This window comes from Ambystoma mexicanum, chromosome 1p (assembly GCF_040938575.1).
Source record: "Ambystoma mexicanum isolate Mex_15411 chromosome 1p, UKY_AmexF1_1, whole genome shotgun sequence".
NCBI classification, from domain to species: Eukaryota; Metazoa; Chordata; class Amphibia; order Caudata; family Ambystomatidae; genus Ambystoma; species Ambystoma mexicanum.
The window spans coordinates 453,837,817-453,864,862 of record NC_090921.1 but is presented as its reverse complement, the minus strand read 5'-3'; the positions used below and the strand labels follow the sequence as shown (position 1 = coordinate 453,864,862).

At 43.1% G+C, this 27,046-nt stretch overlaps 1 protein-coding gene across 1 annotated transcript in view; it reads left to right on the top strand.

Moving 5' to 3' along the window:
- Nucleotides 1-1,793: 1,793 nt before the first annotated feature.
- The window catches only part of ISYNA1 (inositol-3-phosphate synthase 1), a 161,915-nt gene continuing 136,662 nt past the window's right edge, over nucleotides 1,794-27,046 (top strand). Inside the window, exon 1 of the mRNA XM_069649281.1 lies at nucleotides 1,794-1,928. The gene's annotated coding sequence lies outside the window, so the exon portion shown is untranslated. The remainder of the gene's footprint in view (nucleotides 1,929-27,046) is intronic.

Genomic DNA, 27,046 nt, shown 5'->3' with positions numbered 1-27,046 from the left:
GGAATGTTTGGTTTGGTCATGGAAATGATCAATTTCTGGGTTAATCTCTGTAAGTTAGGGTGACATTTTTGTTTTCCTCTGATATTTACCTTTAATATGAATTTGCACTCTGAAACATGTTTATATTTTATTTATGTGGGAAAATATGAGACATTTTACAAACTGACCAAACTGGAAGTGAGACCCGAAGGTTAGGCAATGTTAACATAACCGTCACTCTTTGGCATACTTGCCAAGCCTACAGATTTAGGCAGTAGGCTACTGCATTTTAAGCAGTCCTACCGCCTACAGATTTCAGTGCCAGACCCTGCTGCTTTTTACAGTGGCAGGTAATTTATGTGACTCTAAGGCAGGCTGCAGGACAGAGCATGCAACACATTAGTCTGTCTGTACAGTGGGCTGGTAGGTGATTACTTTGATTGGACTCAGACCCATAGCTCTCAACTCACCCGCTTTTGGCGGGTGTCACCCGCCTTGCAAAGGGCTGACTCACCCGCCAGGCCTCCTGCACGCCCATTCATTCCAATGGGCGTCTCACCCGCCAGAAACAAAATCGGGTGATTTCACCCGCCTTTGCAAGACAAATGGTTGAGAGCTATGCAGACCAATCCAGTGACCTGACAGCTGCGTGACTCTGTCCTGCACTATGGCCGGGACAGGCCTCAGGTGAACCACCAGTGAAAGCAAGTGGCAGAGCGTGCCAATATCACACAGCATCTGCCTACCAGACTGAGAGGGGTATCAGTTTCCATGCCATTCAGTGTTCGACGTGCAATAAATATGTACTGCCCGGGCTGTTGCTACAGAGCAGTGGCAAACGTTACCTACCAGCTCTGTGTGATTACCTTCTGTGAATGTTAACTTACCATTCAGAATTATACATTTTTAACATTTGAACATCTTTCCATGTTGTGCTGTTTGATGGGTTGTGTATTTTAGAATGCTTCAATGGGGCCAACAATGTATGTTTTGTAGTTTCCTGTGAATTATGCAAATTATTATTTTTGAAACTTGAAAATTCCTACATCTTTTTGGTTACGGAATGTTGGCAACTATGAAGGATCTATGTGATCTTTTTGAGAAAAAAATCCCAATTATTTTATTTTCCTGTACATTTCGATGGTCGTATATGGGGGGAGACACCCGCCATTACTCCCCTTACAATATTCATTACCCTTACCCACCCCAACACATAAACTTGTTGAAATGCACGTTTCGAAATTGAGAATTTTTGGCTGCGAAGTAATGGGGTGAACCCCCATTGAAGAAAGAGGACATAATAGCAGCATTATTTATATAAAGTTGTAACCAGACTCAATAAAAGAAGATTGGTGCCAATAACTTCCTGGCCGTGTTCCGTTCCTGAAGGTGGGTGAAGGTGAGGCACTACAGATGTCCGAATCAGGTGAGAGAAGTAACAATTAAAAGAGTGCACTATTTTTAAAGCATTAGCAGTTTGAAACTAGGAGCATAGGTCCTCTTGGTGGAAGATTGCTTTGTGTACATGCTCGGACACTCTTGAGCTGTTCTAGCAATCACAGTAGTTAAGTGCTCAGCTTCTAGTGATTCAAAGAGAGAATAGTGTTATCTTATCGCGGCATTGTTCTCCAAGGATGGGGGTGGATGTTTAAAGAGGCGTCTGCCAACACATATTCACAATTCACAGGGCTCTCCTGGCAAACGTCGAGAACAAAGTGTCCCAAGAGGGTGGGTGTCCAAAGGCTATGGAAATTCACCAGACGCCTGTGGGTGGGGAGGGGGGGCGTGGCTGTTTGTGACAGAAAGGTGGAGCTATCTCAAGCGTCGTCTTCCTTATTTAATAGCCGGCGCGACTCCCTTTTGCAGCTCAGCCCGGCAGCAAGTTCGCCTGCGTGACACCAGCGTCGCATCTCGAAGATTCTAGAGAATTCCTGTGGCGCAGTAGTGAAGTAAGTATGCGCCCCCCGCTTCTCTTTGCCTTCCCAAGGTGCCAAACGGGGCATACATATGTATTGACCCAAGTGTATTCAGCGTCCCAAAATCACCTGGTAATCACCTTTTGTGTTCTAGTAGTGGCATCGCATTATCACGCATAGCCTGGTCCTTCGTTCCCTTGAATAAGTGCCCTCCCTTCGCGGAAGTAATAGTTGCGGAAATGCCTAAAATCAAATGACCCCCTTAGATTTTGAACGTCGGTTAGTTTAAGCGCAGTGTTTTGCCAAATGCAACGTTTGCTTTCCTATATTATTTTGTCGGCGGGTCCCAAGTCTTGGCCACTTCAAACGGCTTAGCGAGTTCAGAGCAGTGCACGTCAGAGCGCGCGAGCCACGTGATGCAGAGGGGGCGGGGCCTCGGTGTGGTCCGATTCTCGGATGGGAATTGAACACTACCCCGCAGGCTGCAGTCACGGGCGCGAGTGCTTCCTTGGCTGATACAATAAAGTAACTACCACATATGAAAATGCGACATATTTCACGAAAGCATTTCTTCTGTTGTTTTCCTTCCACCATGCCGAGTGCGCTTGCTGTTGAGTCTATTTTCTTCTTCATGTCTGTATTTCTCCATGGAAAAGTAATACTTTTTAAAAATTTCGCACGGGTCGCCCTTTTCATTTTGAGTGATGTCGGTATGGTTATTATTTTTGGGAAGATGTGGGTTAATTGTCTCCATCTTAGTAGATGTTGAGCATTTCAGACTGCAACTACTAACTGGGAGACTCTAGTTCAGGTAGACGTGGAATGACGGATTTGGGATGCCTGAATACATGGATATTAGACCGCCTACTTCACTACGTTTGTATTTCGCGCACTTCAGCACTGTCTTTTTTTAATAACACATTTTTCATTGCTTTTTTTCATAAGGCAAAACACAGAATACTTACTGAGCAGTCAGCACAATCCTCTTATAATCTTTCTGCACTGTTAATGATTAAAATAAACGGAACATGAATGTCATTAGCCAAGATTTTTTATTGCTCAAAATGCCTGTCTATCCAAAATAGGACGATTGGACGTATGCTACCATTCGATGTTAATTGGTATTGTTGGTATAATTAAATTAGTAGATTTTCATTATACTTTTTGCATGCTTTTACAGCACATTTTGAGTTCAACCACTAGAGGGGCAAACACGAATAGTGAATTTTATTTCAGATGGCGCTATTGACAAATTGCGCTGTACAGGATGAAATAGCACAGCTACAACGAACAGGGTATATATTGGATTTAGCTCTCACTGTGAGTGAACTAGCGTCTAGGGACAAACGCCTTTTCGCTTATTAAAGTCCTCTGTGCCCGTGCAAATTCCATGGGTTCATGTACACAGGCGCATAACACTATCCATGCACTCCAAGCTAATTAGTGTCTGCCCATGTGCTTAAGCTTCTCTCGCTATCAGTGTGATCCTGCTCCAGATCCTCACACTTCTGTCAATGAGCCAAGTGTGTGAAATGGTATTCCAAGTGCACTTGGACCTCCACAATAATGACAAAATGTGCTTTGGTATTTTCGTGCTGGCTGTTAGAACAGCAGTATGTGGATGATGTTCTCTGAGGAGATAGACCCGTGGTTTCCAAACCTCTTATGCTGAGACCCTTCTTGAGCAAAATTACTGTTGGGCTCCCCAAAAAAGCCATAACTGTTTATATTTTCACTTGACCACAGTAACTGTCTTCTCATTTGAAAGACCAACACTACCTCCTCTTGCCCCCTCCCCCTTCAGGGTGACAAAGCCAAGACAGTTTGTATACCACTGGATTAGAGGGTTATATGTGATTTTGCAGACGAACATTACAAAGTGGTACAGTTCACCCACCCTTATAACGCCACTCCAACCCCATCACTACTCATTTTAACCCCTTACCCCACTACCCTTTATATATTTATTTAATGTTTTCGGTGTTACAGTCCGCCGTGATATGTACTACTCTGTAATGTTTTCGATAAATTGACTGGGTACCGATTAGAGATTGTAATTTTTTTAAATTGGTATTTCCTCACCTTCAACACCCTCTCCACTTTCCTAAAGATTGCAAATACATTTCTTTCACAATTCTTTATATATAATGCATTTCGTGTCTTTCTCTGCCTTTGAACAGGGGTGGGCCCATTTAAAGGGAGCCATTTAACTAAAACAGAGGCAAACTAGGGCGTTTTTTATTTTATTATACTTGTATGAACTGTAGCTTCCTCATGCCAGGCATGTGCCTTATATTCCTGTAATGAAGGGATGACCAGCATAAAATATTTCTGATAGTGTGTGACATTTGCTAGGAATTCGTTTCCTTGGTTGGGGCAATCTGAACATCTTCTTTACACCACCCTCCAAACGTCATCCTATCCTATAACACCACATCATTCCACCCTACCACATGAGCCCAACCAACCTCAACCTTCACTCAATCCTACAACCTCACCTCGCCACACCCACTACTTCACCCACCTACCTACCCAGCCAGCACAGTACATTCGGCATTTTGACTACTCACACAGAGCTTTTAAAAAAACGAATAGGAACCGTCTTTTTAACATTTAATTGCGTACTCTGCTCACCACGAAATGTAGATCTTGTGTGGTGTCGAAGTCTCACCCGCCTTTGTCTCGAGAGTGGTTTCAACACCCATATTAACATACCACCACTAGCATCCGTTAAGCACAATTGACACTGCCCTCGGCCTGTAGTACTTGTGAAACTAAAAATCAACCTAACAGCATTTTTGGGCTGTTTTCTAAACACAACTTTCAAGGTTGAGCACAGCCTGCATATATGATTTTTAGAGTAGTCCGGAAATCTCCACTTTTGTTGACATCATTTTTTAAAGCTGAATGATGCGTTAAAGGGATTTCTACTTTAAAAGTGCTGACTGAGATCCCCTAGCCGTAAGTGTGGAGTTGAGCTACTAGAAAGACTGACTGGATAGAATTCTACTTGCATAATTTGAATTTTCGGAGGGTAGTCGGATGAAGCGGAACACCATGACATCAACAAGTAGGCTAACGTTTTCTTAAACTAGTCTATACACATCAGAAAATGCCCAAAAAATGTATCTGAGGCAAAGGGCTCGGTAGATAATTCGACTGAGAGGACCTTGAAAGGAGTGGAGCAAGGTGGAAAAGGGTAATTATGAGGGCTTATGCCTGCTTTCAGGCCATCGATGCCAATCAGCTCTATGTGCATGCATGAAATCTAGACACCATAATTCAAGACCTTAATTCATAAACATTTTAAGAATGCGCCAGCTGACCTGACAAGGGATTTTAAGAGCATACTTTAGCAGTGCAATAATTCAAAACCGAAGGGAAAATAACAGAACATTTTCAAGGTAGCAGTACCACTGTAAGTTTCCCAAAATGTTAATGAATAAATGTGTGTATTTTTAAACCGAGTTACTACTTGTGACCCAGTATACATTATGTCCCATCACAGGCAGCCAGTATACCCATTTAGCACAACATTGCTAATATACACTCTGCCCAGTTTCCAGATAATTTCTAGTTTTGTTAGGCCCCACAGCATAGTTTGGTTATATTTCCTAGTTCACTGAAAGAAAGCCACCAACCTGGACCCTCCCAAAGGTAGCATGCTAACTCCACCAGAAGATGCACTTGAACAACCAGTCTATCGTCTTGAGAGTCCTAAGAAAACGACACAGAAGAAAAATCAGAGTATAAGGTATGTATAAATCGCACAACGTCTGTGGACACATGCCGCAGGCACGGCCCCCCATCCATGAACTCTAGAATGCAGCTATGGCTATGTCAAATCCGGGCTAGCAGCTCGTTTAGCCGTCCACACTGAAAACCATGACGTGCCTCAATACCTCGACCATTAGTATACAGCGAAAAGTCGGTCTACCTGGGCACACATCGATTCTCCTGCACTAGCACTCCATCTTAAACCACCAACAGCACCCGCCCATGTGCCTGACGTCTGGGTTGCTTACTGGAGCCTAGCTAGCCCTCCTAACTCTTAATCCTGGCAGAATGCACACACGCATCTTAAAGTAAACTCTTAGGACGTGGCCATACCTGGACTTCAGTCTCCAAGTGCGTTCCAACCACAAAGCGCATTGAGGCCGTACCCATGGCGAAATGGCATTCAATAAACGACGTCTACAATACAATATAGTATGTTAGCTTAAATGAAAACCCTAATGCCCAGCCCTAACTGGCCCCACGGATGTAACAAATGGTGGACATCACAATACAAATTCTGCCCTTAGGAGGCAGTGTCCGCCATTGGCTTGCTGGTGTGGTCTGAACTGTCGCCCCCAGACCTCCACCACCAGCCTTGAAGCAGACCAATGTTTGTAGAGTTTCCTACATAATGTCTTCCTGAGAAGTTGACAAGCACAGTAGCCACATATGCACTGGCCGTAGTAGCAGAACAGATTGGATCATTGTAATGGGTACACAAAGTGTGTCTTAACATGCCAGTGCTGAGAAGGCCCACATCGTGTCATTGCACCCACAATGCTAATTCTAGTCGCAGTACAATGACCAAATATGGTTGGTCTTAGCCCTGGTGCAAGCCAAACCTTTTCACCAGTTCTAGCACTGACTCAAGTGGGCATGGTTGTGCCAGCCATAACAATTAATGCACATTATTTTGTTGGTCCAGTGCTAAAACCACACTAAATTAGGTTATTGCACTGCCTATACAAGCAACATGTCTTGCTGACCATAAAAGTAGACCTAGATGACGAATCTGACAACCCCATTATACTCCAAGTTTGCACAGTGCTGGTATACTCACAGTTCAGACATGATATCATTACCCTACAGTCTGTGCTGTGTATTGTCTACCGGTCACTGTTAAGATAAACTTCAAAATTGCTCCTAGCTTCATTCAGGACTAGGGTTAACAATACCACCAAACTACTACATTCAGATTATTAAACTCCCTCTTACTTTCCACCCCAAAACTGCATACGAGGAATATCCTTATCCCTCTTCGACAGAGATCAGTTTTCCAGATGTTGAAAAAGAAACTGAAGAAATTCCTCTTTTCCTCACACGCCAACACAACAAAAACTGGTTCGAGGGGATGTCTCTTCCAACCCCGAGAAAATGTTTTGAATAATGGGTTTAAATGGAGTATTATACAGTACTTTCAGTAAATAATTGGATAAAAGGCCAGACAGTTTGCAATCGGTTTTGTAGAGTAACTCCTGAAAAAGTTAAATAGCTACAAGTCACCAAAAGTGACCAAGAGCATTTCCCAATTAATTTTCATGCCTTTCCTCGCAATAAATGCCGGTATAAAAAATATTTCCATGCTGGCTCCACCAATATATGCAAGTATTCCCATATAAGAACATTCTGATGTTTGCTTTACACATAATGCCCATAGTGATCCTATTAAAAAAAACGTATCAAAGCGCTACCTGCCAATATATGCCAGTACCTCTATGTAAGAACATACTCCTGTTGGATTGGCCATTATAAGTGTGAGACCGTAAAACAAATCCTTACCACGGTCTTGCCCCCATGGGCAACCATGCACCGGTCTTAGACAATCTTAGACAATCTCATAGGGGGGTGTGGATCACTATACCCACACCCTGCTTTTGTATCTCAGGGCCTATGTGCACTGTGTTACTCCTATCTTATGCCTAACAACATACATCTATCTTACTCCTATGGACACAAAACATAAGACACAAAGAAAACACAAGAATCAATTCAATTATAACAGAATACATTTATTTATGCACAGCAAAGCATGATGCAAGCATTACCAAAACTATGCAAATCTAAACTTTGCACCTTTTATGCTTCTGGTGCAAATCTACCATGCAATAACTATAAGCCTTACAGGTTTCTAGTGCAAGCCTGTGATTCTAATGCATTCTAATGCAAGCGTCAGCATCCAGCAGTCCTCTATTTCATGCAGGATCTATCCTCTCCAATCCACATCATACTTCACACTCACTCTCTAAGACAATCCCTGTCTGATTTCCCCTTTCCCAAACCCAAAGCTCTTTGTGTGAGTGTATGTTCTAATCAATCAGTTTAGGCCATAAACCATACTTCCCATTTGCTTCCCTTGGTCTCCAGCTCTGTTTGCCAGGGCCAGATCTCTCCTCTCCCGCTACTCTGCAATCAGTCAGTGAGTTGCAGGCCCCGGTCTCTCTGCCAGATCGATCTCATCAAGGCCTCATCAGATTCTGCTGCACCAAGACACCTCTCCCTCATCGCATCTAGCACCATCTCTAACTGCAACTACCTACAGCAACGCCCCTCTCCCCGCGTTATACTATTCCATGATGCACTCATTCCCCATGGTTACTTAAAGCATTTGTTTGTTTCTCTGTGTATCATCATTCTATATTAAGGCAGTGCCTGAATGTCTGTGTAGCATGTTCTTTTGTGTTGTGGTCACTGCGTGTTCTGTGTCAATGTGACATTTCAAAGCATATCTACTAGCTCATGGCCTTCTAATCCCTGCAGTGCCTGCCTCCTATTTCTCCATTCACTGTCATTCACTCCACTGTTGGCTTCACGAAATCCTCTTTCCGTGTCTGTGTGCAAAGGCCCTCCTTCCAAAAAGCACACTCTCCCATCTCCCCATGTGGCGCTGCCTCCCACTTCCCTCTGCGAACACCAGGCCATGTCATGCTGATTAGCTTCCTTTGCTCTCCACTCGGACAAGGGTCTTGTTATCTGTGTTTGCATTCCAATATTTCACACTAATTCATAACAACTTCGCACAGAGCCAAGTGGCGCTTCTGTGTCTCCATTCAGAATGGAATGGCTTTATAATGCCAGCTAAATGCTTTCTAACGTTTACTCTTTCTCTCGCAATTCCAAGCGCTAGCTATATGCAAACTCATTCTAAGTGCACACTCAATGCGTGGTGTCTCTACAATGCATACATGTGTACATTATGAAAACACGTTTTTCAGCCTATAATAATTACATACATGTGTACATGTAACTACAAAACATACCAATGTGCCATTCTAAATGGCTCTACATGGCATTTCAAATATGACAGTGTGTCATTCTAAATGCAAAGTGCAAATGCATATAAAGTGGCAGTCTAATAATGTGGATAGTGTAATGTTACTAGTCAGTTCTAATCAGAATATATGATGGATAACTAAACATGATGCAATAATTCTCTACCAAAGAGTCTAAAGATTCTATAATGATAACAATCTAGGTATCCCCATTTGATCAGATTCTACAATCTCTCCTCTTATCATTAGATAATCATTTCTAACTATATGTCATAACATAGTAATGTGGTATGTTAATACCAAGCGAAATTGCAAAAGGGAAAAAGCATATTATTTCATGCAAAAAACCCTAGACAATGCAAGCATTTCACTCTATCAGTGGCAAGCTAAAATTCAAATGCATAGCTGCAAATGTGTAAGAATTCAGAATAGCATAGCAAATTTCTCATAGCAAATCATAGCAAAAGTGAAGTCAAAAGTGTCTACAAGCCAAAAGTGTGAAAGTGTGTCTATAAGCAGAAATTTCAAAACAAATATTGCAGTGCATAACATCAATGCATATGTACTGTGGATTCAGGTATTTCCATTTTTCAATGTGTGAAGCACGAAATAATCACTTTCACAGGTGTCAAAGCTCAGTAGCCAAACAGGCCAAGTCATTTCACAGATCAATGCATACATATCAGAGTATACATCCAGTGTATTGGTCATATAGGCCAATTCATTTATATTCCAGTCCAAGTTATTTCCAAGTTCTATCATCAGGTATGTGTGCCCTCACATATGCACCCAATTTCAGGTCAGTACAAATCCAGTTCTAATGCAACGGTTTCAGCCAACGAATGTCAATAAAGCAAGTGTCAACAAAGCAAGTGTTCACAATTGGATCACAACTGTGTCACAACGAGCATATCAGTGTGTTCAGCAAAGGTTTTCAATGTTCAGGTAGCAGAAAAGTGTTCAAGCCAGTTCAGCCTGGCCTGCTGAATAAGTGGCAGTAAGCTAATGAGATTTTGCACAGAGCTCCAAAAAGGCCGGAGCAAGCATCAAGTATCTTGGTACCATATGCGCCCCATTTGTCCCCATGGGGTGATCACACATGTCCTTCACTTTTCAATGGTAGCACCGGGAAAACCGCGTGTCAGAACATTCAATTTTGATGCAGGTTGATTGCTCATACACTCCCTTTTCCCTAGGCCTTCATTCCCAACATGGCAAAGTGGGAACAAAGGCGAGTGCAAAACACTGGTGCACTTATTCAGAGTGTTTGCAAGACAATGCAGATAGATGGTAACTCTCCACAATTCCATGCACAGTGCAATTCCATGCACATTGGCCCTTGGCATAGGCCAAACTCCAGCTTTCAAATTCTCTCCTTCCTTGCCAGGTCATGCTGTTGCCATGCCAGTTCCCTCCATGCCTGTCCCATGCTCTTCAAATAAGGGACTAGCCAACGTTGAATGCAAGTGCAAATTTCAAAGCACCCTGGATCAATGCTCTATCTCTTTCACTCAAGAGACAAAGCTTCACTGCTGTTCAAACGTAGACAGGAATTCAAATGCTTTCAGAGCGCATCTTCCTGCTCATTCCTGCATTTCTCTCTTTCTCCTCAGGCCCAAACTTGTGTCTGGTTCTGGTTCACAAGGTAAGGCATTCCAAATGGAATCTCTTCTCGCTGCATATTACAACACAGCTCACAAACAAATTCTCTCTTGTCTTTGCTGAACAATCTTCCCTGCTCTTTCTCTCTCATTTTTTGGCACAGAATGCTACAAGGTGTATTCTCTCTGTACAGGCAGTCACGATCTTCACTTTTCCATATAGGTGTCATGCCACGAAGTCTGGGTAGCAAGCAGATTTTCTAGGTACATTCGCAGCCATAGGCACAGCCATACCCCTAAGGCCTCAAATCGGTCGGTCGGCATTCCCCAAAAGTGCTGCTGCAAAGCATAGCAAAAGGTCAGATGCCAATGTCTCATCATTGCTGCAAACAAACAGCCATGATGCAAAGTCACAAGGTGTCAGCCATCATGGATCTCAAACAGACGGTCATCAAGGTCTGGTCAGTCTGGTCTGGTCAATCTGCTCATGCTGCTTTAAATCGCTGCTGCCAATCATGGTCTGGTCAATTCATGCGATGCAATCTGGTCAGTCATCAATGCGATCTCGGTCTGGTGTGGTGTTTCTCCAGATTTCATGCAAAGAAAACAAAAGTGCAAGTATCAATCTTCAATCAGATTCAGGTGTAATCAAAGCCAAAAACAGCAATTCCCATTGTGCGTTGCAGTGCACATCTAGTTCTACACTGCCCCTGTCTCTCAAAAGACATCAATGCTATCTCCTCTGTGTCTCAGTCAGTTCTAGCAATGTGTCAGTGCATCTGTTTAACTATGCCTGTCTAATCATGCTGCTCAATGCATGCATGCTCCCTGCAATTCCATCTCTGTCCTTTTCAAAACACAACAAAGCAGGCCATTTCACATACTCCAAAAAATACACATTCAAAAATTGCACATTCAAATGCTGCACATTCAAAAATGTCACAACTGCATTCTCATTCAATTGCATTCCATGTCGTCTAGTCACACTCTTCCATTTTTTCATCATTAAGTTTTCACAAAGCTGAATAACTCCATGTTGAAAAAACAAATCGGTTTCATTCAAACAAACACTGCCTCTCTCATGTGCAATATTATTCAGATTCAAACAACATTCCTGCAATGCACTGCTAACTCCTGCTTCAAATAAACAGTCTGCCAGTCCCACGCGATCTCTAATGTAAACAAACGTCCTCTCCGTGCACTCATTCAAACTAAACAAATTCATGGAATGCAAACTCTCAGAAGATCCAAATATAGCACGTCTAGGGTGATTCACCTTCTCCTTCAATGCTATCAAAGTTTCTATGTCATTAGACAATAAATAAAATGTTACTCGATAACATAGGCACAATAATGGTGTTATCACTGCTGCTTCCAAAACTGTTTATCATTTCTATTCAAATCAAAGATCTTCAGATAACTACCTTCATGCACAGGTGTTTCGCAATGCCTCAAATCTTCATAGGCAAACCCTCTATGCATTCTCTTCATGCCTGTCAGAAAGGCACTATCTCTTGTATTATTCTGAGGTAACTCTTTCTCCCCACAAACAATATTCATATCTCTAGGAACTCTGTTCCCGCCCATCACTGCTGTTTTCGACAAATTTTTCAATGGGTCTAATTTCACAGCTGCTGGGACATTTTGCCAGTCTTTAATTACATTTGTGAGACGATATATGAGTGCCTGCAAGTCACCAATATATGGACTCCTCTCTGTCATAGCTATTCCACTATTCACTTTCAATATGGTTGGAGCCTGTGATACATCCCAGGCCTCAAGCATATTTCTAAGCCGATTTCTTATTGCCTTCAGGTCACTAAGACATGAGCTAATTCTGCAGTTTCAGTTACAAACCTCACAACACTCAAGTGAGTTTCAAAAAAACAAGTTCTAAGACTTTTCCAAACAAGCAGATACAGTCTACAGCTTGCCAAAAATGTGCACACAAAATTTTCAACCAATAGGAATCCAAAACAAAGGTCAGATTTCCCCAAAAAGCGTCAGTCTCTGCGTATTTCCAAACAAACAAAATACCACAAGCGTCTTCAAGGAAAAAAAAAAACGTTCTCGCTCGGCTAAATAAATGTACATATATTCCTGAAATACTGCTCTGGATCAATGCCAAATTCCGGATTCAAAGGTCAGTCAGACAATTGCGTTCCCCTTCCTACGGTGAACAAAATTGTGGACGAAGCATGCTCTAAATTCATAACAACCCCAAGATAGACAAAACATGAAACATAAAAAATCTATTCCCATGATGAACTAACAGAAAAAACAAAATACAGCTACACACAATGTGCAAACTTAGACTGCTGCAAAAGTGGCATGTTATCAGTCAGCATTAGTGAAGTCCTGCGTTACGGATGCCATGCAAGGATAAGAAAACATGTCCAATCTCAGTCCACCGTGTCACTCCAGGCCTGCAACACTGCACACACAGGAACCAGGAAGATCTGTGAGAGGTTCCTGTATGACGCAGCCTGAGGAAGCTATAGGCGGACTACTGCCTTTCCGCACAGTGCGCTTTCGGGCCCATCCCTCACCCAAATTGGTGAGGCCTAGCTGGGGCCCCATAGTCCTGCTGTGGCAGAGTCCCCCACACTGTGGGGTCCTCTGCAACGCCAGTGGTGGAGGGCATAATGGGAGGAGGGATAAACCTAGGAGGGAGTGAATATGAGAGGGGATGGAGGGAGGGATGGAAAGTAGGAGTAAAGGGACAGGCTGCAGAAAAATGGGATTGGGATTCAATGATAGTAAAGCTAAAATATTTCACCAGTAGGAAACTGAAGGTGACCTGTGCGAGGTAGTAATGGGGGCAGGAGAGATGTGGGATTGGTTGACAGAAGGGAAGGTGAAAGAATGATGTAAGAATGTGATTGATGGATGGAGGAGAGCAGTTGTACTGGAGGTAGGAAGGAGATGATGCGTGAGACTGAAAATAGGATTATAGAATGTAATTGAAGGGGTAAGGAGAGAAGGTGGACTGGACTACAGCGTGAGCGAGAGGGGGAAAAGGAGCGCAGGAAAAGAGCAGTGGAAATGGAGTAGGGGTTAGGAATAATATGGGTCTAGAGAAGGAATGCTTGAGCGAACTTTGCTATGAATCAATGCAATCTCTTACTAATGCCTTTTTAACACAATTAGTGTCACATATGTTATTCTGCTATGTGTGAGTGAATTGCCATTTGTTTTGCATTCCTAACAAATGTGGATGTTTGGCATTTAATTATAGTCAGTTGATCAATGGCTTCTGGACCGCCACATGCTTCCACATACACACTTAATCACATTGCTGCTCAGCTTCCCACTGGGTCACACCACTACTCCAGGCAAGAATTGCTCAGTGGAATGTCCACTGAGCTTGAAGGCGCCTGGTCTGTAGTAAATACTATGTTTAAGTTAGTCCTTTGAATGATCCAAATTTATAATGCTTCTTATAAAGTAAATCGAAGAAGATTTACAAAATGATTCACTCAATTTTCATTCAAATTTCAATTTTGTTTGCAGATTGTCTTTATTCATGATTAATTAGCCGATGCATTTCGGACAAAGTCCTTCCTTAGGGCGGGCTCTAAAAAGCATTAACAGAATGGGGTTAACTTCACCCCTGTTTGCAAGAAATTTGATTACATAACATAACATATCACATTGTTCAAGCTTTACAAACTTCTTTTTCATCATCACACAACACATACCTGCCAACGTACTGCGTTCTCTGCTTTATAATCATTCCTTGATATTCCAATAGACACTTTTTTGAACAAAAGCCTGTATGCCTGCGACTCAATCTTATCTTGCACCTCTATACCGTGGTTCCAGTGAGCATTTTATATTGTGGTTAGCCATTGTGCCGGTTAATTTTGCAGGTATGTACCTACTTATATATAGGTACTTCCCTGAAAAGAAGTGAGATAACCATGCTTTAATTCATTATTGGCTTAGTAGTCACACCTAACTATTTGCTTCTCTTCTCTCTTAATTCTACATACGATATAGCCATGAGCGCTTACCTTTGCTCTGCGCTCTCGGAACGTGCTGCAAGTTCAATGCGGTCATGGAGGCTCGTGTTATCGTCTGTTCAAACTCTCGAGTACTTTCTAAACAAGGAACCTCAATTTAGTACTTGGAAGTATGTGCCAAGAATTGTTGCGCAGTGCATGCCAGTAAGACACTTTGTTTTTGCTACGTTCTTCGCTCGCATCGAGGGTCCGCAGCATCATTGTGTCTAAGGCAACTCTTGTCCCCCTTGGCAACAGGACGCCGAGACCCTCGAGCAAGCTCTCTTAATACCACGTCATTACGTTTATGCGCAATGACGTGGAAGCGTGTGAATCCCGTCTGTTGGGAATTGTAGTTTCAGGGTCTGGCCGCACTATAAGTCTCGTTGCTGCGTGAATGTAAAGAGTCTTTTGATTGTTTACCTGTCTAGCAAGATTGTAACATTTCCATTTCAATTTCCATCAGTGTGCCACCACTATTCCACCACACGTGCTTCCAGAACTAATAACTGACGTAGCCCACGCACCACCTTGGATCACACATTTTGCTGCCAGCAGCATTATTGTGCTGGCAGCTCCGGTTAGACTTCATGCCACTGAACATATAACCTTCTGAAGATGCAGGTGTAACCCAAGTACAGAATTGTTGAAAAACATAGAAGACAGCAATGTATGTATGACATGCCATTTGCTATAAACTTTCAGGCCATAGTTCCCCAGAAATTCCAGCATGGTGCAGATTTGAACCCTGTGAAAGCCCTATTCTTACAATACTGTATAGATGGCAGATGACTGTATTACCTATGCCTCTTAACAGTAATTAACCAGTTTGACAAACACAGTATACTCAAGTCTAGTAAACTTAATGTTAAACAATTCCAATATAGGGGAAGATTCGCAAAAATGAAGGCAAACGGAACAAGTGTTTTGTGTTAATTTCAGAAATTCACCTTACACTCAAAAGTGACCTGTGCATTTTAGGGGGGCTGGCGAGCCCCTTTGCATACATTAGTGTCAGGGGCGCACTCACATCACTAATATATGACAGGCTGGCCTAGGAGCTCATTTCACAAAGACTGGCCCTTAAAGGGACAGTTTCTGTGAAATGCAACAAAGAAAAAAACACCTCTGTCTGTTTGAAAAATGGACGTCATTTGGTGGTCGCCTCTGCAACCGCTGCACTGCCTTTGTGTCCCCTGGCCAGGGTTTACAGAGGCAGTGTCAGTGGTGTAACCCACCACGCCATGTCCTGGGGGAGCCCGAGACTCAAAAAGGAATTATTTCTTTCGCCCTCGGACTTCAGAATGAAATAATTGGCCTCATTACGAGTTTGGAGGTAGCCATGCCATTTTTACCAGCATGGCTACCCCCGAACTCAGGTCTGGGTCCGGGTCACAAAAAATGGGAATTACCGGGCCATTCCGACCTTTGCGGGCCCGGTAATTCCCATTTGCAGGACCTGGTACGTCCCCATACCCATTGAGTCCCCATAGGTCTCAATGGGAATGGGGAGGATCGTAACAACGGTCTCGTTAATAACGGGACCGTTGCTACCATCCTGTTCTGCTAGCGGGTGCCGCTCTGCACGTCTGGTCTGACCAGACGTACAGAGCGGACCTGCAAGCAGAACTCAGAATGTTGCGGCAAGGTAACGACAGCGCCGTTGTTGCCTTACCGCAACACTCATAATGAGGCCCATTGTCTTTAGTTTTGCGGTACGGGATGAATGCGCTCTGGCTCCTTCACCCCGTACCGCAAAAGAAATAATTATTTCTTTTGCAGCAAGAGATGGAGCGCCTCCATCTCATGCCACACTTTTGTGACATGATATGGAGGCGCCCAGGCTCTACTGCGCATGCCAGAAAGCTCACCTAGCTTGAGAGCTTCCTGGTTCCTATCTGTGCTGTGGAGCAGTCGTGCTTGAGAGTAGTCCCACGGGGGTAAGAAAAAAGTGTGTGAGGAAAAAGTGTGTGAGGGTGTTGCATGTTTATTATATATGTATGTGTGTATGCATGTTTGTGTGCATTCAATTGTGTGTATTCTGTATGTAATGTGTGAATTGATGAGTTCATGGCGTGTGTAAATGAGGGAGTGAATGTTTTGCGACTGTGTGCTTGTGCTGGTTATAGAAGCTTATTTTGGTGGGTGGGGGTGGATGGGTTAGAGGGTGCGGTAGGGGGGCACGTGTGAAGGGTTTTGCACTACACCTTTTTAAATCGGCCTCCATGATAAAGCACACATGATGTGTTATTACGTGGCTATACTGGCATTTTGGTGCAGTCGGTCCAGTCATTTCTTACTGTGCCATGACATGTTGACTGAACATCTATGAACCAAGCATGATAAGTGCTCTTATTTGTCTAGACTGGCCTACATTGGAGCCAGTTTGGACATGTCTTCTTTTTGTGGCATGGTATTTTTAATGGCAAAGCCAAAAGGCATATGTTCTTATGTGGGGTTGCTGGCATATATTGGTAGAGCCAGATTGGGCATGTTTTTCTATAGTATTATTATTGGTATTATGAACAAAGCAAAGACAAATGTGTTCTTACATGGACATACTGGCTTATATTGGTGCAGCCAGCATGGGAATGTATGGGCAGAGCCATTGTGAACATGTTTTGTTTTTTTGTAATGGCATATGTTGTGGGGAAGGCATGAAGATGTGTTTGGAAATGCTGCTGCTCACTGTTGGTGACTTGCATGTATTGGATTTTTTACCCTACAAAACAGGTTTCAAATTGTGTGGCTTTTTACCCATTTTATTTATTTTACAGAAAGTGTACTGTATAAAGCACCATTATTAAAAAGTTTAATGGCAAGGCTTGATTAAAGCGAGCTCAGGAAAGGCCCTGTCATGCAATACCCATCCACCTGTACCTATTTGAAACGGGCCCAGGGGCATGCCTTGGTTTTCTGTGCATTTTAAATCTCACCCAGTTTTTGAAAATGGGAAGCAGCGGTCAAAACTAAGATTGCAGGAGCTAAAACGAGCTTGTGGTTATCTAGCATCACCAAGTTGGCAGGAGCTATCCCTAGAGAACCAGAATCTAGTACACAGCATGCTGCACAGCTCTAACTTTCACATGATATATAATCCTTATGCCTTAAATGTCTTCTGAATGTCGCTAATGCTTCTTTATACACATTCCCAAATGGAGAAATGTAATTTCACGTGGGTATGTTTGTATGGCACCAGTAGGCCAGGAGAGCCGAAAATGGCTCTTGGTAGCTTTTGGAGTCAAGCTAACTAGGCTCTCCTGAGTTAGAAGCAGGAGCTAAATAGCTCCCAGCAATTTCAAACTCTGTATGTGCTTCCAAATTCGCAGATATATCCAGAGATTTGTGCAAATGCATAAAAGGTATGTGTGTGGAATGCCATCTGCGAAGGTTGTGCAATTCTGAATTTTTGGGGATTTTTGCTAAGCGAAAGGATACTTTTCTCTCTCAGAAAAGAAAATGGGCTCTGCCAAATAAGGGCCCCTTCCAAAAGACTGCCTCGTGAAAAGTATAGTTCACAAATGTGTACTTTGCTGGGCCATGTTTTTTGACACACCAGCAGCTAAAATGTGTTTTGACAATATAGCAGCCACAGAGAAACATGTGCCTTCCTGAAATAGCCTGCTGGAACCAAAACTCATTCCAACAGCCATAGGCTGCCTTTAAAAAATGTAAAAAAGAATAGGGCCCTGCTTAAAAGTTTATACATTCATTTGTCCCGGTGGCACAACTTTGGCTAAAGACAAATATGAAGTTATGTCTGGTTTGAAGTAGTGTGAGATGAGGAATTACAGTTAAAATTGCCAAAATCTAATTTGATGCATTTTTTAGTTCCACTTACTTTCCACGGAATGTGCAACGTAGAAGCATTTGTGTATTAAACATGGCAAGGAAGCTATTTTTTTGTTGGAATTTTAACAATCAATCGGTTTTCCCCATATCAAAACCAACACATTGGCTCACATTTCCCAATCTTCTATCATCTGAATTCTTCTATGAACTCCCGTCACTGCGATTAATCTCATATTTGCATAGACGAACGTCGGCTGAGCTGTAATCTCCTTGGTCAATTCAGGCCACACTGCCCTGCTGCATAAAAGCCTCGCTTGACTGTCAGCAATGTTGTTGAGTGTCTTCAGTAGGTGAGTAGTCCTGTTTCTTAGCCTCGTGAGGCATGTGACATCTTTATTTTGCTCCTTTACAAATTCAAGAAAATGTCCCCATAACTGGAAAAACTTCCACTTCCCACATTGCCTTTCAGAAGATATGTCAGTTTTTTTGTCTATCAGTATTTGCCAGCCTCCCCCATACCATTCATTCATCAATAGTCGGTATCTCTTTCCAACACCTCCCTTTTTCAAGCCGGGCCGCTAACGGTTCTTTAGAGATTACCTCACCAGACGTCTTTGCGTGCGCGTAATCGACTTGGTAATGGCGTCTTGGGGATAGCTTGAGCCATTATTTTAAAATCATTTATCACCTGATCCCAGTATAGACAAAGTTTTGTTTGGGCATGACCACCATATATGTAGGAATGTGCCTGCTGCTGCACACACTCTCCAGCACATCCCATCCTCCTTTGTTGCAAAGTGTCCGGGTCCTGGTGCCATCTAAAAATAATTTTGTACTACTGTTCGTTATGTAACATGCAGAGGTAGCTCTCTTGCACACTTTCCCCCATTCCTCCCTATCCCATGTCGTCCCTGGATCCTTAAGCCAGGCCTTAATGTGTCCTTATTCTTCAACTCAGGGACCCATATTGAGTTTGTTATGTATTTCCGAAATCCACCCCCCTATTGGCCTTGTGTGTAATAATCTAATCAATGTTTCGAACTGAAAGAGTGTCCTGGTAACATTTATTCTAAGATTCTGGTGTAGGAGTCAGTGCCTTTATTGAAACCCTTCTTTCTCTGGTAGGACAAATTCATGCTTGCATGTCAGAAATGTTTTTATTTCAGTGTTATGAACCTGCTGGCAAACGCACTCGCATCCCCCTCTGTGCCTGGATTGGACATTTCTTACTTCTGTGTGCGGGGGTAAAGTGTGGATTGTTGTGTTTTGGGTAGAATGGTCTTGAGCGTGGCGGGAGCCCATTTCCTGCAATTAATCCAAATCTTCAGAGTGGTGGCCATGGATGGCAGTTCATAGGCCGCTAATAGTCAGTCTTTTCTATGCAGCATAGAATATGGTGTAGTGGTCTCCCTACCACCTCTTCCTCTAGGTACTTTCATTGTTTGGCAGAGGCCCTATTTAACCATTCCCTTACTATTCACAACTGGGCCGCTTCATAATAGCCTTCTACATCGAGGCATCCCAGCCCTCAATTTTATGTGGAAGATACAAAATCTTACGGGTTAGTCTAGGCCTCGCGTCCTTGCAAGGATATGTTGTTATGTCTTATTGCAATCTCTTTAATTGTGTGGTCGGGACCAAAATTGGCAGCGTTTGAAACGGATACAAGAGTCTCGGTATTACATTTATCTTTATAGTAAAAATCCTGGAGATCGCCACGGTTCTCCATGCTTTTCATTTATTTCTCAGTTTGCTAAAAAGATGTTGGAAGTTGGCATTAAATAGTTTGGACACTTTTCGAGTAAGGTATATCCCTAGGTATTCCAACCCTGTTGATGTAATTTTAAATGGCATAGTCTCAGATCGATTATTAAATTGATTTGCGGCTACATTCAGAATAATTATTTCTGATTTCTCTAGATTCACTTTGAACCCCAATGCGCTTAAGAATTCCTGCAATATTTGTATCAGAGCTGGGATTGATCTCTCTGGGCGAGTAATTGTTAGGAATACATTGTCTGCGAAACGCAGATAAGGCCCTTTCTCCATATTCAACTCGGAATATGTTTATGTTCTGATCGCTTGTGTCAGAGGCTCAGCTACAATGGCAAACAGCAGGAGGAAGAGGGGGGCGCCCCTGCCTCGTATTCCATGTTAATAAGAAAGGATTGAACAGAAAAAAAAACATTGACCCTAACCCTCATGCTTGGTGTATCATATACGGCCATGACAGCCCTTCTAAAACCCTGGTGAAACCACATTTTTCCAGAACTTGATCAAAAATAGTCTTTCAACCCTATCAAAAGCCTTTTCTGCGTCTAAAGCTATCAATGTCATGGGTAGTTTACATTTGTGTGCAATATTGATAAGGGATCGCTGTTTGCCTCACATTGTTTGAGGCTTACCTAAATCTGCTCTGGTCCTCCCATAATAAAGCCGTAGTAGACCCTCCAAGCGACTTGCCATAATTTATGCATATAGCTTTCCTTCAATGCGCAGGAGAGATATGTGCCTAAGTGATCCGCATAGAATTGGGTCACTTCCCGATTTGGGCAGAAATGTCTTAAAGAATGTTCCAGTCCTGGTCGGCTTTTGATTCCTCTTCACTGGGCGATTTCCCTTGTGCCAATGTTTTGTATGTGACCGGGATCTGCACCGCAAGTACTACATTGCGACTGTAGCAATATTTATTTCTTATACTTTAGCTTAGAACAGTACATATACAAGGTGCGCTCCCTGTTAAACAAGAGTCAATCTCAATTCTTCTTTTATAAATGATTCAAATCCAGTGTATCAATTTCTGATATTTTTTTATTTTTCCAAAATAATTGTTGTTTTCATGTATTAGTTTCATACATTCAAGCAAAAACTGTATCTTGCATGTTGCTCTTGTCACATAGTTTTTCATGCATACATATTTTCTCTCTCAACACTTGTTTCTCCACAGTGTTGTCTGTGGTTCATCAGGAGAGATTACTGTGTAGAACCAAAAATATAAAAAAAAAAGAGAAAGTAAAGTGGAAAAGGAACCTTGTGAGTGGAGGTATACAGTTGTAGGTTTTGACTTGCAAATCTTATTTCAAAATTAAAGTACATTTTTTTCTATTATAGTAGTTGACTCACCGTTTATGAAAGATAGTACACTAATTTGTTAATTGGTGGATTTGGGCAGACACTGATCACCATCTGTCCCATTTATGGTGAGACTTTGCCTGCTTCCTTGGTGCAGTTAAACAGTGAGACCAAGGGTAAGGTCAATTGTTTCACAAAGTTTTATAAAATATTGGGAGGAACCTATCGGGCCCTGGGGCCCTCATGACCTTAGTTTTTTTATTGCATCTAATACTCTTCCCCTGCCCCCCATGCTTATCGGCAGGCTATTTTTTCAGCTTCATGTTGTCAGTTTGGGTAAGGAGCCGTTATCTAGGAAGGAGTCTACAATTTCCTGATCCCTCTGTTATTTAGTGCACAATTTGGCATAGAACTCTCTAACAGCGCGTAGCTTGTCTTTTACTGCTGACCACTTCCTTTTTTTTGCTCTATGAGTGAGATTGTTACATCTGATTTTCACTTTCAGCGGGCTCGCCGGAAGTTTTCCCGGTTTATTACCAGTCTCACTGGTGTGTTCTATGCAAAGTAAACTGCTTTATTCAGTTGCACAGATTTAAATTGGGTTCTAGTGAGCTATAATTGCCGCAGCGGTTTGCATGTATCTTTCTCTTTATGTTGCTGTTCTAATTCTTCCACCTTACTCATGGGTTCCGCTTCTTCCTTGCCCTAATTTCGGTAATTCTGCTTGCTTGTTCTATTTTTCTTGCAAACGCTTTGAAAGCACCCCACCTAATTCCAAACCCCACGTTCTGCATATAGTTTATGACGAAGAATTGGGCCGTTTCCTCTACCATTTTCTTCGGGAGGATTCGATTCTGTACCGGCCACTGCGCCAGTTTCCTTGTTTTGGGTCCCCTCTTTTTCATTTGTCTCTATGCTACAACTGACTGGGGCATGATCTGGTAATGTGATTTGCCCTATAACTGCACTGCCCTGCTCATAATGAACATGCTTCCCTACAAATAGGAAGCCAGTACATGAGTAGCTGAGTAAATGAGATTAAAAATGAAAATTCCTCCAAGTGGGGTTATTCCCCTCTCCCCCTCCATACGTCTTTCAGTCTCATTCCTTCAATTATCCTAATAACTTCCGGAGCTACTTTCCTGATGTCCCATCGCCAGCCTCCTGGTCTGTCAATTGTTCCATCCACCATCGTGTTGAAATTACCTGACAATACTATAGGCCCCGAGGCAATATTTTGCAGCGTTACCAGAATTTCTTTAAGAAAAGTGTTCTTGCATGTATTGGGTGCATAAATTGTATCTACAGTTAGCGGGATTCCGTCCATTTTCTTGCTCAAAATAATGTACCTACTGCTTTCAACTCTCTTACTACAGGAGTCCCTCTATTAGAGAAAAGTATTGCGACCACCTTCTTATTTTGGCATGAAGCATTTTACTTATTCTGGGACAATCTAGACGACATTCTCCTCTCATCGCCTTTCAATAAGTGCATTTCCTGGATGCATGCTATGTCTGCTTTGCAGTTTCTCAGAAATGTTAACATCCTTTATGACTGGCATTCAGACCCCTTACATTGAAAGGTGCGACATGGGTGCGCCCTGACTCTTAAAAATGCTCTATAGCCCTCCCCTTTCTCAGTGCCGTGGCCCTCTTCCCTCACCCAAATTCCCTCATATGGAGTTATAACCACTTATCAACATGCAACCGTATAACAAACCTTTCCCTCTTAACATACAAGAATGCAGTAAACATTCCCCACCAAAACTCATCAATCCTGAAAACCAATCTCTTATCTTGAGGACTCTCGTTCCTGCAGAAAGAGCATATTGTTTGTGACAGAGTCCACCACCCGAAGCCACATCCATCCAGAGTCTACAGTTCCGTGTCTATCTGTAGGTAGGCGTTTGTTTATAAACCTTCAGTGTATTGCTTTATTCAAACCATGCAATCGCTCATCTCCCAAACTGCTAAACTCAAATGCCGAACAGCAATCTCGAGCTTTCTTGTATCTGCATTACATTGTCCAATGTTTCTTTAAGACTCTAATCTATCTTTGCCCACTGGCTATATATTTCCTATATATTTCCTTTCTCTAAATTTGTCCTGTCCCCGGGACCAACCATTTGCAACCCAAATTGTGAGTATATGGAACTCACTCTACTGCCCCCCACCCCAGTTGGGTATGTTAAGTACTTTGGCCTCTTCTTCCATGGCTGTTATATGTTCTGTGTCCTCCCACATGAACACCAAACCAAATGGAAGCATCCACCTATAATGAATCCCGTCTTTTCTCTCTGTGGCTGGTCGAAGGAATATTTGTTTCTGTAAGATGACAGATGCTAAATCCTGAAATATGTTTATCCTTTGACCTCAAAGACAGTTATAAGAGTGGAATTTTATGAACACAACCATAGGTTGTGCTCCATTCCCGCCTTCCTTAGTGGGCACCCTTCTAGGACAACTCGGGGACAAGATGTTCCCTGATGGATTGAATCCATTTCTCTGTCGTTCGTCTCTACACCTTCTACAATACCTTGCATCCTTTCAGCTTTCATATCTCCCTTCTTAGCCTGTTATCGAAATCAAGCTTGTCTGACGTCCTTTCTACCTCCGATTGGTGTTCCCTCTGCCCTCTTACCATTGCTTTGGACATTCCCCGAATTGAGTTCTCATTGTGGTTGACTCTGGATCCAATGAATCCAGGTCTTGCTTGAGTTCCGCAATATTAGTGTGGAGAGTTTTGATTGATGTTTGTATTTCTTTTACCCTGTGGGTAATATCCTCATTAAGTATGGCTAGGCAGGCCTGGAGGTCTTGCTTTGTGGACGGAGTGGATTCATCGTCCCCATCGTCATCCACTCCAAGTGCATAAGCCTCTACACTCCTGTGTCCTCTTGCGGCTGTGCGATCGCCCACCCTTTTAGTCATGTTCTGCGTTGTACTTTAGAAGTGGGGAAGACATTATTTTCTAGGACCTCCCTTCTTTCTGCTCATTGGAGGGGCACTGGTGGGCCACAACCTATGTTATTCACTCACTCTGCAGAGGGTTGGAGGGGTCAAAGCTTCGTCCACAATGTTCCTCTATTGCAGAAGCTGTCCCAGACAAGTCCCACAATCGTTTGAGTTCTCATTATTTTACCTGTTTTATTATGCCTGGTTAGAAGCACTTATTCTAGGGCTTCCAATGTTATCTTCCATCCAGGCCTGGCATCACTCTGTTTACTGGGGAACAGTGTGCACCCACCGCCATTGGGCGCCCACCTACCTCTCAAGCGATTCAGCCTGCCTTAGATCCAGTGTGGCAGGTGTCTCCTGGCCTGCCGCCGTTTTCCAGTTCCCTGCATAAAAGCACCCACCGGCACGGCCAACCAGCCAATGTAAGGCCCGACCCCGACTCTGTGGCAGCGCTTCTCTCCTCGCCCCCGGGTGGCACAGGGCTTGTGTCCCTGAGTGGCAACACCTCTGGGGTCTGAGCTCCGGGAGTGTTCCCCTTCCTGCAAGCATCTGAGGGCGGCGCTCGCAGGATGGGCGGCATCCCCTGCGTCATGCAGGCCAAGCAGCCCATCCTGCTCTGCTTTCTGCTGAGTTTTCCCCATCTCCAGGTTCTGGGGTGTTGCCCGGACTCTCCAGTGCTTTGACTTTTAGTTTGCACCCTCACTTCTTTTAGCCGTTTTATATCTCCGGTGGCTTGTCCCGAGCATTGGAGCTAAATGATGCTGAGATACCTTGAACAGGACATGCGTCCTCTAGGGTTGGAGCAAAGGCTGTGAGCTTCTAAGAGGCCACTAGAACACAATGGGCAAGTTATACCAAGGAGATAATTATTGAAATCCTTTTGATCTGGGGTAGGACAGAAGAAGGGGAGAGGCCCTTCAGACTGTGGGACAGCCATCCTGGATTGCTTAGCACCAATTCCGCCCTAATTTTCTGTAGACCAGGCACTCAGAGCTGACATCACAAGGAATAACCCTTGTTGCAACAACAAGGATTGGTCCCATCAAAAGACTTGGAATGAACCAATTTGCTGTGGCAAAGTGGGTGTAAAGGGGGCTTTGAGATCCTCCTTAAGTGAATCATTGTTGAGCTCCCTTTGGGGAAGCATCTGAAAGAGCCATTTTGAAGAATCATGTTGCAACTATCTTGAAGACAATTCTGCTGGAGTCTTTTTGGGGTAAGGGCTGTCAAAAGTCCCCATTCATTGGGTTAAAGAGAAGGATTTCCAAAGAGGGTGCAGGCCTTGCCCCCAACTGCTTTAAGGGTACATTTCAGTGGACCTCTCAGATGGACGCCTGACTGTTGCTGGAACATTTCTACTGAAGTGCCAGCCCTCTAAGTGTCCCAGGCAATTTTCCTGGCTGAGGAGGGCAGAAGACGGGCTCACCTTTCCTCAAGACCCCGAACTGAAGTGTTCCACTGCTTCCCATGAACCAAAAGAAGCTGCCTTTGACCCTTTGCAATTTTGAGCTGCTGCAGGTGCTTCAAACACATTCAAGCCACTGCTAAAACTTTAACAGAGCTGCCAACCTGAGCATCACACCTGTTCCAAGTTCTTTTAAGCCATACGCCGTTGCCACATATCGAACTGCACTGAATCTCCTATTTCCTCTTATCGAGACACTGCAAAGCCTTCAACCTATGCTGACTCAACACCTGCTTGTCTGTCAAGCTTCTTCAAGACGTTGCGTTTGTGGTACTAGATCACTCGGTTGAATCCCTTCAAACCAATATAAACACGACTTGACACACTGGAAAGCGACCAGAAACCTGGATCAGTGCAGTTCAGATCCTGAAAGAAGATAAGGTTTATATCAGCAATTCTGTCCTCCTGTCCTTGATCTTAAAACCGCACTTTGAGGTCATATTCTTGGACATGTTTGACTTTTCTGCAAGGCTATCTACCTGCAGACGCATGTTCTTCGATGCTTAAATTTCCTCTTTCTCCCAAAGTCTGCATTCTCTGTGTATCCAATTACAGGGGTGGGTTGTTAGTGTTTTTAATAGTTTGTCTGTCCTTTCAGTTTAATTGGTCTTATTTCGGTGGACATTTCTTTGATTTTGGTACTTACCACACTATTGTTTTTTTGGATAGTTCCTGCAGGCTCACACCCTCTTGAAAATGATAGCTTGCCCTTTACCCATGCTACCTTAAAGGTGAAGGAGATCTGCCATTCCTGCTGTGGCTGTTTCACCCTTATGATTGAGGTCCCTGCTGTTTTAGTAGTAGTCTGGGACTGAGTAGGGATTTCGAAACCTCTGTAATTCTTCAGGACAATGGCCATTTTGTCACAGGGGGGTAAAAGAGGGTATTTGAATTTGTGCATCTATTATGCATGCATTCAAGCACCCCTTGGCCATAAGAAGCATAATTTGCACCAAAATAACTTGAAAATGTAGCCTATAGTCACCATTTACACAATTCTAGTAGAAGTCCAGTCTTTATAATATTAGTATACACCCATATTGACAACATCCCCAGTTGGCTAAACCTGGTATGTTCCATTTGACATTCCCAGTTTGCTCAGCCTTTTTCTGTTCCCTATTTTACATTCCAAAAAAATACACCTTCCTTGCAGAATACCAGTTTGATAATCAAAGTGCACCTATTTGTTTGGCAACCCCAGTTTGATGAATCCA